Here is an 18,083-nt window from a genome sequence, read left to right as displayed (position 1 = left end):
GAAAGAAGTTTTGTTAGTCATGCATTCAAGCATTTTCTTAAACATAAATCCCAACCATTAACCGAAACGTTTACCGTCGAAACGGATAACGGTGAGAAAGAAAGCACTAATAACATATTTGTGGGTTGTACCCTTACTTTGAACGACCATTCATTTCCCATCGATCTTATGCCAGTCTCTATAAAAATCTTTGATGTCATCATCGGCATGGATTGGTTGAGCCCCAATCGTGCTGATATTCTTTGTTAAGAAAAAGCTATCAGTCTCAATCTTTCCCCGGATGAAACTCTTGTAATCTACGACGATAAACTCAGTTCAAACCTTCGCATCATTTCGTGCATCAAAGCCCAGAAACTCCTGCGGAAGGAGTGTTATGCATTCCTAGCCCACGTCATTAACGAGAAGCAGGAAGTTAAAGACCTCGAGAGCATCCCCGAAGTCTGCAACTTTCCCGATGTTTTTCCCGAAGATCTCCTGGGAATCCCTCCCGAACGCCAAGTCGAGTTTCGCATCGACTTAGTCCCCGGAGCTACCCCCGTAGCTAAATCCCCATACCGATTAGGGTCGGCAGAAATGCAGGAGCTATCTAGTTAGCTCAATGAGCTGCTCAGCAAAGGATTCATCAGACCGAGTTCCTCACCCTGGGGAGCCTCGATATTGTCCTTGAAAAAGAAGGATGGATCCTTTCGAATGTGTATCGATTATAGGGAGCTGAACAAGCTCACTGTCAAAAACCGTTACCCACTTCCTTGAATCGATGATCTCTTCGAGAACTTCAAGGAGCCAGCTACTTCTCGAAAACAGTTTTAAGATCAGGGTACCATCAGCTACGAGTCCATGAAGGTGATGTTCCTAAAACAACATTTCAGACTCGATATGGTCACTACGAGTTCGTAGTTATGCCTTTCGGTCTAACTAACGCACCGGCAGTGTTCATGGACCTGATGAACCGGGTGTGCCGTCCTTTCCTGGACAAGTTCGTCATCGTGTTCATCGACAACATACTTGTCTATTCCAGAAGTGAGGAGGATCATCGACAACACTTGAGATCGGTGCTGGAAACCTTAAGGACGGAGAAGCCGTATGCGAAATTCTCCAAGTGCGAATTCTGGATTCGCAAAGTAACCTTCCTAGGTCACGTGGTAAGCGAGGAAGGCATACATGTGGACCCCTCCAAAATCAAAGCGATAGAGAACTGGTGAGCACCGAAGACGCCCATAGAAATCCGTCAATTCTTGGGTCTCGCTGGCTACTATCGTAGGTTTATCCAGAATTGCCAAACCCTTAACCACTCTGACTCAGAAAGGCATACCCTTTTGTTGGAGTGAGAAGCAAGACACTGTGTTCCAAACGTTGAAGCGGGCCCTATGCAGCGCACCTGTTTTGTCCTTGCCCGAAGGGACAGAGGACTTCGTTGTCTACTGTGATGCATCTAATCAGGGCCTAGGCTGTGTGCTCATGCAACGGGAAAAAGTCATTGCTTATGCCTCAAGACATCTGAAAGCACACGAAGTCAACTACACAACACACGATCTGGAATTAGGAGCAATAGTCTTCGCACTGAAGATATGGAGACATTATCTCTACGGAACCAAGTGAACTATCTTCACTGACCATAAAAGCCTGCAACATATTTTCGACCAGAAGGAGCTGAACATGAGACAACGGCGATGGGTTGAGCTACTCAACGATTACGAGTGCGAAATCCGCTACCATCCCGGCGAGGCCAATGTGGTGGCAGATGCCCTCAGCCGGAAGGAGTACTCAGGTCGTAGAGTGAAGGTACTGACCATAACTATCCATTCCCATTTATCCACGCAAATCAAGGAGGCTCAGTTGGAAGCCTTAAGACCAGAGAACATGCCCGGTGAAGCCTTGAGAGGAATGGAAAAGAACCTAGAGATCAAGGGAGACGGAGTCTATTACTTCATGGACCGGATCTGGACCCCAATGTTCGGTGGTTACAGAGAGGTTGTAATGAACGAAGCTCACAAGACCAGATACTCCGTTCACCCAGGATCGGACAAGATGTACCTCGATCTCAAGAAACTGTATTGGTGGCCGAACATGAAAGCAGAGATCGCTACCTTCGTGGGCAAGTGCCTGACTTACGCCAAGGTGAAGGTGGAATATCAGAAGCCCTCAGGTCTACTCCACCAGCCGGAGATACCGGAGTGGAAGTGGGAGAGGATTTCTATGGATTTTATCACCAAGTTACCCAAATCTCCGAGTGGGTACGACACTATCTGGGTAATAGTTGACCGACTAACTAAATCCGCTCACTTCCTACCAATCAAAGAAAATTTCAAAATGGAGAGACTCACACGAATCTACATCCAAGAGATAGTCCGACTGCACGGTGTACCTGTGTCCATTATCTCCGATCGAGATAGCAGGTTCACCTCGAGATTTTGGCAGTCCATTCAGAAAGCTCTTGGAACTAAGCTGGACATGAGTACAGCCTACCATCCTCAGACAGATGGGCAGAGTGAGAGGACCATTCAAACTTTGGAAGACATGTTGAGAGCATGTGTCATCGATTTCTGTAAGTCATGGGACATCCATTTGCCCTTGGTTGAGTTTTCCTACAAAAACAGTTATCATACCAGCATTAAGGTTGTGCCCTTCGAAGCCCTCTATGGTCGCAAGTGCAGATCCCCTCTGTGCTGGGCTGAGGTGGGCGACACGCAGCTAGCCAAGGGGAAAGTCCCAGATAGCACTCTCACTGGTCTAGAAATCATCCGCGAAACCACAGAAAATATCGTACAAATCCGAGAAAGACTTAAGGCCTCTCGAGATAGACAAAAGAGCTACGCCGATAAACGACGAAAACCCTTGGAATTCCAGGTTGGAGACCGTGTCCTGCTAAAAGTATCACCCTGGAAAGGCATGATACGCTTCGGAAAGCGTGGAAAGCTGAATCCAAGATACATAGGACCATTCGAGATCCTCGCTAGGATCGGTCCCGTAGCCTACAAACTCCGATTACCGCAAGAGCTTAGTAACATTCATCCCGTCTTCCACGTCTCGAACCTTAAGAAGTGCTTATCCGACGAGACTCTTACAATTCCTCTCGATGAGATTGAAATCAACAAGAACCTGAATTTCGTGGAAGAACCAGTCGAAATCATGGATAGAGAGATCAAACGAACGAAACAAAGTCGCATCCCGACAGTGAAGGTTCACTAGAATGCCAAGCGGGGACCTGAATTCACTTGGGAGCGCGAAGATCAGATGAACCAGAAATATCCTCATCTCTTTCCTAATTCATGATTTGTATTCTATGTTCGAATTTCGGGACGAAATTCCCTCTAACGGGGGGATGATGTGACAACCCGAAACTTTTATCCTGTACAATTGATCTTTATAACAATATTAAACTCGATTTTATCATCTTTTAACACCGTTTAAGAGTTAGTTTAAGCGTTCTAAGCTTGAGTACAGTTGGGAATGAGATTAGAAATGAGTCAACAAGTCGTATAGAGACAAAACCGGGCCATACACCCTCCTGAGAGGTGTATACGGCCGCACACATGGGTTTGCGGCCGCACACCCACCCTCCAGCCGCACACTCCCCCTTATATATATAAGGAGACCCCCTTCACTCATTTCTTTCCTTTGGCTGCACTCTACTTTCTCTCACTACTTTCTCTCTCTAAAAACTTCATCCAACGACACTCAAAAGGCCTCAAAAACGTGAACCACTCCATCATTCAACTTGTTATAGTGGTAAGACACCTGAATCTAAGCCTAAAACTCATAGTGTTCTTCGTGTTCTTCATCCTTTGAAGGTGTATGGCCGCACACCTTCATAAGGTGGCCGCACACACCTTAAAGCTCTCCAAAGTGAAGAGTTTGGCCTTCATTCACTAATAGGACTTGGTATTAGCACAAGAACACCTAAAAATCGACATTTCTAGCACAAAGGAGGAGTGTATGGCCGCACACTCCTGTGTACGGCTGCACACACCCTCTGTACGGCCGCACACTCCTGTGTGCAACCGCACACACAGCCTGGCTGCACACCCTGGCCGCACACTCATTCAAATGGTCGTACACCTCCCTTATTTGATCATATAGGGTCCCGACAAGTATTTCTAAGTCTTTAGGGTGATTTCCCATCATGTTTACTCATGAAACACCCTAATTCTAACACACATATGTGTTATCACATGGTAATAGGATCCACTTGCGTACGAAGCATCGGTTGACACTCAACACTCGTAACCAATTGTGCTTTCGGATCCTACGATAAACAGTGAGTTCATACCCCTATGCTTTTTCCGAGTCTTTCATGTTTTCAGGGGGGGGGGGGGGGGAATACAAGAAAAAGTATAAGGAAACTTGTGCTCAAATTATCTCATTTTGCATAAAATGATTTCATGTTCAGTATGCTTTTAACTCAGAAAACCGTTTTACTAATCGATTAAGGAATCAACTCGTAGAAACAGTTTTCAAATCTAAAGCAAGAAACTTGTGAATCATGTTATAATATGTATTATCTTATAAAGGATTCATGTAAATCATAAGCAGGATGTTCGTACTATTACTTGTAAATTTGTTAGGCTAAGTTTGAGACATGTCCTTGGTAAAACTCCATCGGATTCGTGAGTGGAGGACTACGACTTATAACCAGAATCTCTTGGAGGGAGAGCGTGACTATTGTGTATAGATCTATATGGGACTGACTATCCCGCACCTTCGCTGCTAGCTACAGCGGAACCGATAGGTTCAGGGGTGACAAAGTCATAAAAGATACTGGCCCCCGTTTCGTGCCTTATCCAGTCTAAGTACAGTTATGGCACTCACAACTTAGGTAGCGAGAATTTACTTATGTAATAATGAAACAAGTGAACTAACCTCAAAGTAATAACCGATTTGATTACTAGAGGGCATCAGTAACGCCCTTAGGATCTAGTTCACTACCTATTTTATTAGTTTTATTCATGTAATAAGGCTAATACATCTCACAGCGAGTAACCAGGGTTTTTCAAGGAAACTACATCTATCGATACAAGTATGGTAGATACTTGTACACCTCGTATCAGAATCGAAAACCAACTATCAACTTTTAAGGAAAATATAGGATTTTCATGGGATAACTTAACCTTTCATAAACAGGCTATTTAACGTATAACTAATGGATAATCAAACCTCTTTCATAAGAAAATATAGGATTTTCTTGGGAAACAACTTTTCAAAGAATCAAAGAAACATTTCTTTCACCAGAATTAAACGCTTATGAACTCACCAGCTTTATGCTGATATTTTAAAACTGCTTGTATTCTCAGGGCATCAATAGACATGTACTCTTGCCAACTTTTGGAGAAGACGGAACATTCTGAAGTCACGTCTTTTACTTTTGCTATATACTGTTATGTATAAATCATGTTTTTGAACAATGTAAATATTCATATTATAATGTAAATGGTTGTGTTTACTTCGCTTACTATGATACAACTGTTGTGATACTACGCATGATGTCCTCCGCCCCGGAACGTTTCCGCCATCGGTTTCGGGGTGTGACATGAATGGTCCGCTCGCTCTGGCCGTCTGTCTGCGGATGGTATGCGGTGCTAAAATGCAGTCTCTTGCGCAGTTCCTCGTGGAGCTTCTGCCAGAACCAGGAGGTAAATCGCACATCACGGTCTGAGAAAATAGAGACCGACACCCTATGGCGAGCAACGATCTCACGGATATATACATCGGCCAACTTCTCCACTGATGAACTCTCCCGAATGGCCAAGAAATGGGCGCTCTTGGTCAATCGATCCACGACGATCCATATAGCATCATATTACTTTGCCGTCTACGGCAACTTGGTGATAAAGTCCATCGTGATCTGCTCCCATTTCCACGTGGGAACCTCCAGAGGCTGCATCTTTCCATGCGGCCTCTGGCGCTCAACCTTGACCATCCTGCAGGTCAAGCACCTCTTGACGTACCAAGCGATATCCCTCTTCATGCACGGCCACCAGTAACTCAAACTCAGGTCCCGATACATTTTGGTGGCCCCAAGGTGAATAGAGAAGCAAGACTTATGAGTGTCCTCCAATACAACCTGTCTAACCCAACCAAACATCGGCACCCATACCCGACCACAACGAGTCAACAATCCCCGACTATCCTGCACGAATCGGGTGATCTCGTCTCTAATCCTCTCAAGCTTCCAATTCTCCTTCCGTACACCCTCAGCCTGAGCTTCCCTGATCAAGCTCAACAATGGAGAATCTACAAATATCCTCATACATGCCGTTGGAACAGAAGATCCAGCCGACTTACGGCTCAGGGGTCTGCCACGACGTTCTCTTTACCTGAATGGTAAAAGGATCTCGCAGTCATAATCCTTGACTACGTCCAGCCACCTTCACTGCCTCATGTTCAGGTTCGGCTGATCCATGATATGTCTCAAACTCTTGTGGTCCGTGTGTATGGTACAACGGAACCCATAGAGATAATATCTCCAAATCTTAAGAGCGAATACCACCGCTCCCAACTCCAAATCATGTGTGCGATATCTCGTCTCATGCGGCTTCAGCTGCCGCGAAGCACATGCTATCACCCGTCCTCTCTGCATGAGGACTGCTCCTAATCCGGTGATCGATGCATCGCAGAACACCTCGAAATCCTTAACTCCCTCAGGGAGTGTCAAAACTGGCATCTCGCAGAGTCTCAAATGCAGTCTGCTGCTCAGCCCCACCGGAAATCCACCCCCTTCTTCGTCAGACGAGTGAGGGGTACTGTAATCTTGGAGAAATCATGTATGAATCTTTGGTAGTACCCTGCCAATCCCAAGAAGCTCCTGATATCCGAGGGACATTTCGGAACCTCCCACTGCATAACCGCCTCGATCTTGGCCTGATCGGCCAAAATACCATCCTGGTTAACTAGATGTCCAAGGAACTAAACCTCTCGTAACCAAAACTCGCACTTCGAGAACTTGGCATAAAGCCGTTCTCGTCTGAAAACGCCCAAAAGCTCCCGGAGATGCTCTTCATGCTGCTCACTGGTCTTGGAATACACCAAGATGTCATCTATAAACACAATGACCGAGCGATCGAGCATCGGTCTGCATACCCAATTCATCAGGTCCATAAACACTACCAGCGCATTGGTGAGCCCAAACGACATCACCACGAACTCGTAATGTCCGTAACGAGTCCGAAACGCGGTCTTCTCCACGTCCTCCTCCCTCACCCTGACCTGATGGTACCCGGACCTTAGGTCTATCTTGGAGAACCAAGATGCCCATGTATCTGATCAAAGAGATCATCAATCCGGAGAAGTGGATAATGATTCTTCACCGTCAATTTGTTCAACTCCCGGTAATCGATGCGCATCCGATGTGAACCATCTTGCTTCTTGACGAACAGAATCGACGCTCCCCATGGAGAACTGCTCGGACGGATGAACTACTTGCCTAACAGCTCCTGTAGATAAGATGACAACTCCTACATCTCCGATGGTGCCAATCCGTACGACACCCTGGCGATATGGCCTGCACCTGGCACAAGGTCGATCCTAAACTCGACCTGTCTCTCCGGAGGCACTCCGGGTAACACCTACGGAAGCACATCAACGAACTCTCTGATGACTGGAACCTCTGAAACTGAGACCTGATCCACAACCCGCGTATCCACCACATACGCCAAATAACCCGCACACCCGTGCTGAATGTACTGTCGAGCCCTGGTGGCTGAGAAAAACCCTGAACCCAACCTGGTTCCCTCACTATAGATAACCAGCTCTCCCCCACTTGGGTTCGAACTACCACATGCTGACCCTCGTAGTCGATCATGGCACCGAAGCACTCAGCCAGTCCATACACACTATCACACAAACTTCCCCCATGGGAATTGGAATCAAGTCAATCGGAAATGAAACCCCGAAGATCTCTAGTTCCAACCCATGATATACTGAAGACGCAGAAATCCCGTGTTCGTTAGCAATGGAAACTTGCAACGGACACTCTAGCTCTCCTAACGGCAAACCGAACTCCTTACTAAACGATCAAGAGACAAATGACTGACTCGCCTCCGAGTCAAACAATACGAGAGCAGACAAGGAGTTCACTAAGAATGTACCAAACATAGGTACAACACATATGAGCATAAAATAAACATAATCGATAAGATAAGGGATAGAAACTTACCAGTCACCACATCTGGTGCTGTCCTGGCCTCCTCGTAAGTGACCTAGAAAGCGCTTCATTGAGCCCTTGGGGGCTCTGCCCTACTCTGAATCCCGTCAGTGATCCGTAAAGTAGCCGGCACGGGAGCCTACGCCGGCTTGGCAGCGAGCGACGAACAGTTGACCTTCATATGGCCAACCAGATGACAATGATAACAGACCCTCATATCCGGAGCAGGGGCGGACCGGCGGCAGTCCCTCGCATAGTGCCCCTTCTTGCCACATTTGAAGCACCCACTATCAGATCGACATGCTCCAGAATGGACCTTCCCGCACTTCCCACAAGTGCGGCCATGCTGACCTCCCGTCCTAGAATCAGCGACCTTGTGCCGCTTCAGCGCCGGCTGCACCTGTGCTGGGGCCTGCCTCTGCTCCTTCAACTGCAACTCAATCTCAAGCTCATGCTGCATGGTGGCCTCCTATAACTCCAACAAGGTATCATAACGCTGGGTAGCAACGAACTGTCTGATGTCAGTCTTGAGCATGCTCAGCTAACGAGTCATCTGAGCCTGCTCGAAAGCAAACTCCAGGAAAAACATCGCCCTCACAGTAAACATACGGGTGATCTCCGTCACCGACTCTAATCCCTGTCTCAAATCCAAAAAATCTTGTAAGAGCCGCTCTCACTCAACCCACATAATATAGCAGGAGCGGAACATATCCCTGAAATGACCCCAAGTAACCGCAGCTCTCTGCTCGTCAGAATACGACCCTGTCATCAACCTCCACCAGTCCTTCGCTCTGGACCTCAGTAGGTTCAGAGCACACCTGACCTTCTGGTCAGTAGGAATATAGCATGTGAAAAAGCGTCCCTCAATGTCAGATAGCCACCTCATGGCTATGATCGGGTCCTGAATCCCATCGAAAGTTAGGGGTTCATGTTATCGAAGTCCCGGTACTGGAAAGCTCGAATTGTCCTCGTACATGTAGTTGCTACGGCTGCAGAGGCTGTAGCGGTAGCCGTCTCAGCAATGGCTGCATAGCGCTCATCAAAGTACTCCACCATGGCGGTCTTGATAGACCCAAACATCTCCGGTAACTGTTTCCGGAACAGTGTAGCAACCTCATCATGCAGGATCTCCCGAATCCTGGCATCCAACTCATTTGATCTCATCTGACCATCTCAGGCACTGCTGGTCCACCCTGACTGCCATCTCCTGATCCCGACCCGGATCCGGTCACAAATCGCCTCGTAGTCACCATACTGAAAATATACACAGAAGATATCAGATATTCCATATAATAACAGGGAACCAACTCCCAATAAAGCCCTAAGGGTTGTGACTTCCTTGTTACACGTATGGGTCCTGTGCTTTCAGTAGTACGGGCCCATACTACCTTCTATACCTACCCATATTTGTCTCAAGTATCATCACAACACCCTAACAATATACATAAGCATAGACGAACACTCAATCCTCACTCCTAGAGGAAGGCTAAACATCCCGCATCTGGCCGACTCACCCCGCACAACTCATCCATGAAACTTCCACCAACCCTACATCACTCGTGTATGCTAGCCATACATAACGCTGGACCCTATAGACATTCGAATATCTGATCCTACCCTAAGCCCTTCATAAGACAAGAATAGGAAATAAGGAGAAACCAAACATTCTCATGCTATAAGATCTTAGTTATATACAACCATGATGCATACACTAAGCAACTACAATAATGATGTCAATTTCATATAAGGAAAACCCGAGGCTATCAGGCATCATATAATCATGCAATTCTATCATGCAATTCCTAAAGATCCCCAGCCTATCACTAGCATGATGTTCTAACATATCACAATATCAAATAACCGTATGGTATTTTGGGGTCTACTTACTGGCTCTGGTTGATCGTACACATCGCATCCTCCTTTAGTATTTTGAAAACCATTTGAAAATCTTTTCCTTATTTTGAGACTGGATTCACACGAGTGTTCCTCCAATTCACTCAAACCAAGGCTCTGATACCAACTTTTAACATCCATAAAATTCATAAAAATTTAAAACTTTCTCAAGCATCCAAAAACCATTACTTATTACAAAATGTTTTCAAAATAGTTTCATATCAAAGTATCCCAGAAATCAAATTCATAGAATGTGAGGAGGTGCACGATCAAGCCTTCGCCTTCCCGCGATCATCTGAAGTACCTGAAACAAAATCCAAAACTGTAAGTGTCACACCCCGAAACCGACGGCGGAAACGTTCTGGGGCGGAGGACGTCATGCGTAGTATCACAACCATTGTACATAGTAAGCATAGTAAACACAACCATTACATTACAATAAGAATATTTACATTTGTTTAAAAGCATTGAAAACATAGTTATATACATCAGTATAATCAAAAGTAAAGACGAGACTTCTATATGCTCCGCCTTCTCCAAAAGTGAACGAGGTGCCTGTCTAACGTGGACCTGAGAATACAAGCGGTTTTAAAGAATATCAACATAAAGCTGGTGAGTTCATAAGCATGATTTCTGTAATGAAAACTGGTTACTAACTTTTGTGAAAATACTTCATTTTCGTTAATAAAGAATGCAGTTAATATCGAGAACCATTGTTACCGGATTATGAAATACGTATGCATGTTTTCCAAGAAAATCCCATATTTTCTAACATGTTTGTTGGTTTCTATATGATAAGAAAACCCTGGTTACCACCAGTAATTATAGTAGTTTTATTACTTAAGATAAAACCATAAGTTGTGTCCCTGGAATACCCTCCAGTAAGTAGGTAGGTAGTTTTATTACATAAAATAAAACTATAGAAGAGAGAAATTCCCGTAAAAGAGGTTAGTTTATACGTATTGTGAGTCGTATAACCATACTAATTTGACCCGTGACCTCCTTGACGTTCTTCAGGCGTCGTACGATCTCCAAAATTTGTCACCCCAGGCGTGCCCGCCTAACTATAGCTAGCAGTTTAGGTGTGGGATTGTCAGTCCCGAATAGATCTATTCACAAATTTCACGCTCTCCCTCCAGGAGACTCTGGTTATACTACCGGAGAGGATTTATTAGTACTCCGAGGGGCATAACGAAGATAAGTCTCACAAGCTAGTATTAACTAATTCACGGAAAGTTTGGTTATTCTCGAATTCGAAATCGTTTGGAACAATGTGGAGTATAAATAATTATACGCAAAATAATTATTTAACATGATACTCTAGATTAGTAATGGATAAACTAAATCTGACATAGTTTATATATTTGACCTTTGCATGAGATTAAAATCTGTAAACAGGTAATGAAATCCCAAACTATACCCATAATAGTTTGAATGGTTTATTAAGTTCCCGTGCTGTTTTGAAAACTATGTAATTATATTTAGAAAGCGTCCCTTATGCTCCGCATGTTACAAAAGGGATAAAGGTATCTAAATGTTTGATAGAAAATCATTGTAATTACATCAGTTTTTAAGTTACGAAATCCTTTATGATTAGCTTGTATTCCCCCCCCCCCCTGAAAAACATGAAAAACTCGGAAAAGTGTAGGGGTATGAACTCACCTGCAGTGAGTGGAATGGATGTAAATGCCGGGTAGGATGCTAGGTGTCAAGTGAGGACTTGAACACACACTCGGATCCTATGTAACATGAAGTGATACATAATGGTATCTAATTAGTTACTTAATCACTAATTAAGTACGTAAAGGCACTTTAACGCATGAGAACACTTTGATTCAAGAGCTAGGAGTGTTAGGAGTTGCATCTTAGGGGAGTATGGCCTCACTTTGGAGTTTACTCTTCAAATGGAAGCCCTTAGGGGTGTTTACGGTTGAAGGACCATATTCCCCATGAGTTTACGGCCGTAAACTCATGGCAATGGTGTCATTGGGTGCTCAAAGGTCTTAAACTACTTCAAGGAATCATGCTAGACTCGAATCAAGGGCTATGGAAGTGATTAGGGCTTGAAATGGACCTTCCTTGGAGTATATGGTTTTTGAACCCCTCCTTGGGGAGTTTACGGTCGTAAACACATGAGTTTACGGCCGTAAACTCATGTTTGTCACTTTCTTTAATGGTTTGGTGCTTCTAGGGTGAGCATGTAAGGTTCTAGCCACTCATACAAGTCATAGAAGGTGTTAGGGGCATTTTAACACCCTTAGAAGGTGTTTACGGTTTTGGGATATTCCCCAACCATAAACTCATGTGTACTCCTTTCATTTCATGTTTTGGGGTTCTAAGATCATTCATGCAAGTTTCTAGGTCATTAGCCAAGCATTGGAAGGGTTTTGGGGCTTCAAAACCCCCTTTTGGGGTGTTTACGGTTTTGGGAGGCTCCCAAACCGTAAACTCGTGTTCTTGGGGTTTTTGAGAGTTTAAATCATAGATTTTCATGTATACTAAGCAAAACAATAAGCTAGGAGGGTTTACTTACTTATGAGAGGCTTGAAGGAGTGTTTTCTTGATCAAATTCCAACTTTTGAAGAGAGAGAGTAGAGAGAGAAAGTTCTAGAGTGTGAAAAAGGGTGGAATGAAGACCACTCAACCCTTATATAGGGTTGAGTTTACGGTTTGGGTGGGGGTCCACCAAACACTAACCGCAAACGGGGTTTTTCGCGTGATTTTTCGTTTTCTGACACGTATGAAATTACGACAATAACCCTAATTTATTTACTTAACTCAAGAAGTTAACGGAAAACTTTTAATAAAATAAATTTTTATTAACAGAAGTGGGTTACAGTGACGGAATAAATTTCGGGTTGTCACAGTAAGCCCAAAGCTTAGTGAGTTCCCCCACTGTAACAACACTCAAACAGATAACATAACAGCACGCATATTAGCCGTCATCCTGACTGGACCGCCTCGCAAGGCCTACAGGCTATCTGGAACACTCCCGAGCCTTCGTCACGTCTGGACCGCCTCGCAAGGCCTACAGCCTATCCGGACCGTTCGTCGGGCCTTCGGCCTGACTGGACCGCCTCGCAGGGGCTTCAGTCTAGCCGGGCCGCCCTGGGTCTATTGGCATTCAGCACAAAGCAGGACCACCTCAATCCAACCACACACATATATATGTCGACATAATCATAACACATAAACAACCAACAGACAAGTACAGGTCATACAGATCACTAAGCATAACATCATCCTATCTACAAGGATACCGATCTAACAGATCATAATAGCATAACAACATCCTATCTACCAGGATATCGATATAACAGATCATAACTGCATAGAAGCATACTATAACCAGTATAACAATACAAAAGGCCGACCTTGGTGCCTTCGACCCTTTAGTAAAGTGAGGAAAGCTCACCTCACAATGTCAAACTGAACTTAAAAGATCACCCTCCCGAATCACAACTACGAACTCAAACCATAGGACCAATTCCATCAAGATTCCAAATTACCAAAATACCCTATGAAGTCAAACTTGGTCAACCATGGTCAAAGTCAAAATCAACAGTCAAGGTCAACAGTCCATGTTGAGCCAACTCGTCGAGTGCATCTAGCAACTCGTCGAGTTCCCTCGGTGTTTAGAAAACCGGGGAAAAACCCTAACTAACTCGTCGAGTTATCTTATCAACTCGCCGGGTTTACTTAGAATCCAAAAAGTGGGAAAACCCGACTCAACTCGTCGAGTTGGCTACGTAACTCGTCGAGTTCCTTCAGCCTTTTCATATTCGGTCCTTTCCAGTCGAATCCAAAGGCCCAAACTACAGATCCAGTCCCTAGGGTTGAGATACCACGTAAAGTTGCTAACTTTACGTCCATGCATGGCATCAAAGGGGTTAAAACACTCATATGAAGCTTAATAAGGGGTTTAGGACATGGAGGATGGCCAAAGCTTGATATAGCTTGAGTCTTTAGGCCTAAGGGGCCTAGAGGTGTCCAGATCTGAAGTTACAACTTCGAATCATGCTTATCTTCCAAAAGTGGATCCAAAATGGGCTAAAAGACACTAAACTTCCATAGGAGAAGATCTAAGAAATGGAAAGCCAAGGTAAAGACTTTTTACCCCCAAATGGTTGCTAACACAGTGTAAATGTCGGATCTACAGCTTCTCCCTTCACTCCAACCTCTTCAAGCTCCAAGTTCCTTCACAACCACACCAAAATCACTCTCCAAGGCTCACACACACACACACAAGAAGGTATAAGGCTCGAGCTAAGGTTTCTCTAGGAAATAAGGTGGTGAGGGAGGCCGGTGAGGGGACTTAAGGTCATTTAAATAGGGTGTAAACCCTAAAAATTAAGGTTTTCATGCACAGCCTCAACTCATCGAGTTGATGTCCTCTAACTCGTCGTGTAGGTTCAATAATCCTTGTGGCCATATTAGTTTCAACATGACGAGTTGGGGCCTCCAACTCATCGAGTAGGTCTTATTTGATGTACAAAATCCTTAAAATTTCATACCTGGGAGTCGAGATATTACATTTTCCACAACTAAACTCTTATGAACTCACCAAATTTATGTTGACTTTTAAAACGACATGTTGTCTCAGGAAACAATTAAGCTCGGATTAGTGGAGCTACTTTTGAAGTCAAGACACAAAATATCATCGCTTGAATTTTTGTGGCGAACTACTTCATTTCATATCATGCTTAACTTGTAATGTGTTTTGATATCAGTTAACATTCAGATCATGTAACTTATCTAATCATATGATATGAGGGTTGTTTATGTACTTGTGTTTGAATGTATTCAATTATTGTGATACTGTGTTCTCGTTCCACCCTCGGACGTTTCCGCCATCCAGTTTAGGGGTGTGACAATCTACTTCAACACCACAAATCCAAGAGGTTCCAAAAGCTTCAAAGGTTGTCATTCTAAAAAACCCTATAGTTGTTTTAATATCATTCTAACCTCTTTAATATGATCCTTGATGGTTTGGTTTTGTTATATACTAGAAGATAGTTAGAAAATTTTAAAGCTTCCGTTGCCGGTTTTTATAAAAAAACTCACTATTTTATGTATCAAAACCCTTCAAAGTCAATGGTCAAAGTCCAACAGTCGTTACCACATCGTAGCTAAGCATTTGCCACGTTGTGGTGACCTCATGACAAAACAGTCGCGAAGACCACCTAACGACATGGCGTGGGAGCTAAACCTTCATCTTGTGGGAACTGTTATGGCCAGCTTAATGTATTAAACTCTTAATCTAACAAGCTACCTATCCATACTTTTCATAAGGCTTTCTATCACCCAATGCATGTCTTGAACTCCAACTAGGTCAAAAATGGTGAAAATAAGGTCAAAACCTCATGCAAGGAATCCAAACTCAATCATACTTCCGATCTAGAACATATAACCACAAGGGGATGTAAAGGATTCGTAAAGTTGCCAACTTTATGTAATCCAACCACACCAACTAACCCAAATAACAAGAACAAAGCATAAAAGCCTAGATCTAGAAGAATAGCACATAAATATTGGAACTTGAAGACTCACAATGGTCCAGAATATATGCTAGAATATGGAGGAAGAGCTTGCTTGCTGGTTCTACACTCAATGGAAACCTTATTCTCCTTCAAGGAACCAAAATCACCATAAAAGCATCAAAATCTCAACAATGGGAGGGGAGAGTTTGGTTGGAGTGAAAGGGATGTGATGGAGTCTGAGGGTGTGCAAACCTTAGCCATCACATCCCTTAAGTAGAGCCTAAGGCCTGAAAAATTAGGGTTTTACATAAAGGTGGCTTCCACGTCGTGGCCAATATCTTTCCACATCGTGGCATCCAAAAAGAATATGTGTGTTATCTGGTGCCGCCACGTCGTGGTGATAACATCACCATGTTTTGGCCACCACAAATCTTGTATTTTTAAGCCTTAATCACCCACAACCACAAAGGTAATTATACTTGGAACTTGGTGTTACAATGTATATAATAAAGAGATATGAATTTGACTACCAACTCAAAAAATTGAATGCACATGCATTAACATGGTGAACCACCAACTCATAAATTTGACTGCACATGCATTCTCAGAAGTGACATGAAAACATGGTTGCTGTTAGCATTAATATTATACAACCAAAAGTGACAAAATTTTAGAGAAAGTTTGACACCATAAAAAGTGTTTAGTTGCACATGCAGTAACCATCAAAATAGAAATTGTTCAAATAAACCACATGTAGTAACCTTCAAAATATAAATTCCACACACTGTTTAATTATTCCAGGTTGACTGGCTTTTCAGTGTTGCATCCTTCATCATTTTTGGGCATAACTCTTTTCGCAAGTTTATTTCTAGAATTCTTTCAAAGTCTTCCTCCTGGCAACAATTGGTGGCACTCTTCCCACTGCAGGTTGCTTCTCAACATTCTTATCATGTTCATTTGTTGGCTTATTGGAGCTCCATCCTTCACCATTCACACCTTTATTTGTAACATCCTCACTCACATCCATGGGTGCTTCTTTAGTCACATTTATTGACACACCACTCCTTTGACCTGATTTTCCTCCTTCACTCATCCATCATGACCACAATATGAAATTAGTGTTCTTCACTCATCCATGATCCCCTCAATATAAAGGTGCAAGCTCCTTTACTACACATGACAAAAAGCCTTTGTTTTTTTTGTTTTTTTTTCAAATCACAGTTGGTACCTATTATGCACAACATAATTTCATAACATGCTCTTAAGTTATTCAAGGCTCTCAAATGTCATACCTAGAATTGGCTTTTGCTACTTCCATTGTAAATCAGGATTGAAAGTTGGATGGCCAAATTATCTTTATTCTCTTCCACCTCATCGTTTCTTTCATTTGAACACAACTTGTTGAGGAAGTCATCATCAGCAATCTTGTTTAGATTTACATTATTTCATATTCTAAACCAGTTTTTTGATGGTTCTTTGTACACCTTCACCTTGGATAATAGTACCAGTCTCATTTCTAGCTGAGTCCTCTCAACCGTCCTCGGTATGGTCAATGAAAATGGAAATTGGGATTTTTTGTTCTTCATAAGGTGTATAATGAAAATCGGCATATTCCAAATCATTTCCTATGGAACTAATACCAAGGACGATTCCGAAAGGAGTAGTAAAGTTCCTCAAATGCTTCTCTAGTTAATCTTTCTATTAAAGTTATACACTCACCATAATCCGTCCTAGAAAAATCCATATCTAGTAAATAAGAAATGATCACCTACAACATAAGGGCATGGATATGTAATAAAACACCGTTAAAGTTCACACCGATTTTCAAATAAATACCTCCATGATGTTCTTCACCTATGCAGTTCAAACTAACTCTAAAAAAAACACTAAGATCACAAAAATGTTCTTCGTGCCATTATGTCTCTTACACTTAGCCGAAACCCTAACTATAATCGAAGTTAAGAGTAAGAATTGTGTTGGTCTCGTTAAATATGAGGGAAAACCAATAGCCTTTCTCATTTAAGTTTTATGCACATGTGGAATTAGTTACGTTGAAGGATGCAACTTAGAAAACCTCCACATCAACGTATTTAAACGGTAAAGAATGGAGAATGAACATATTCCCTTAATAAAAGTGTATTATGTTAGTTAAATGAATTAAGAGGGTAAAAAATATTGGGTGACCAATTAAGGACAAAAGTGAAACTTCATAGGGTTTTCATTTCAACAACCCTAAATAAATTGATTGCTTTTTATAAGACAAAAGACATGTTTTTCCACATTTTACAGAACATGTAAAAAAAAAAAGTAGCTTCAAAAATTAAAAATCGTTTCTAGCATTTAGCTTTTAAATTTTGAACTAATGTAAGTTGCAAACACATTTTGGCATATTCACCCTTTTCTTAGAGGCTGTTTGGATAGGGAAAGCTTATTGCTTATCTCTACCGATATAAGCTAAGTTTAAGTATTTGAATGTGAAACATTAAAAATCAACTTATTGTGGTGGGGATAAGCTAATTTTATTAAGCATCCCGTTTTGCTTATAGCTTATTGTTTATTTCTAATTTCTA

Source organism: Lactuca virosa, chromosome 3 (assembly GCF_052849685.1).
Source record: "Lactuca virosa cultivar CGN04683 chromosome 3, Lactuca_virosa_CGN04683_v6, whole genome shotgun sequence".
NCBI lineage: Eukaryota > Viridiplantae > Streptophyta > Magnoliopsida > Asterales > Asteraceae > Lactuca > Lactuca virosa.
This window is presented reverse-complemented; position numbering follows the sequence as displayed.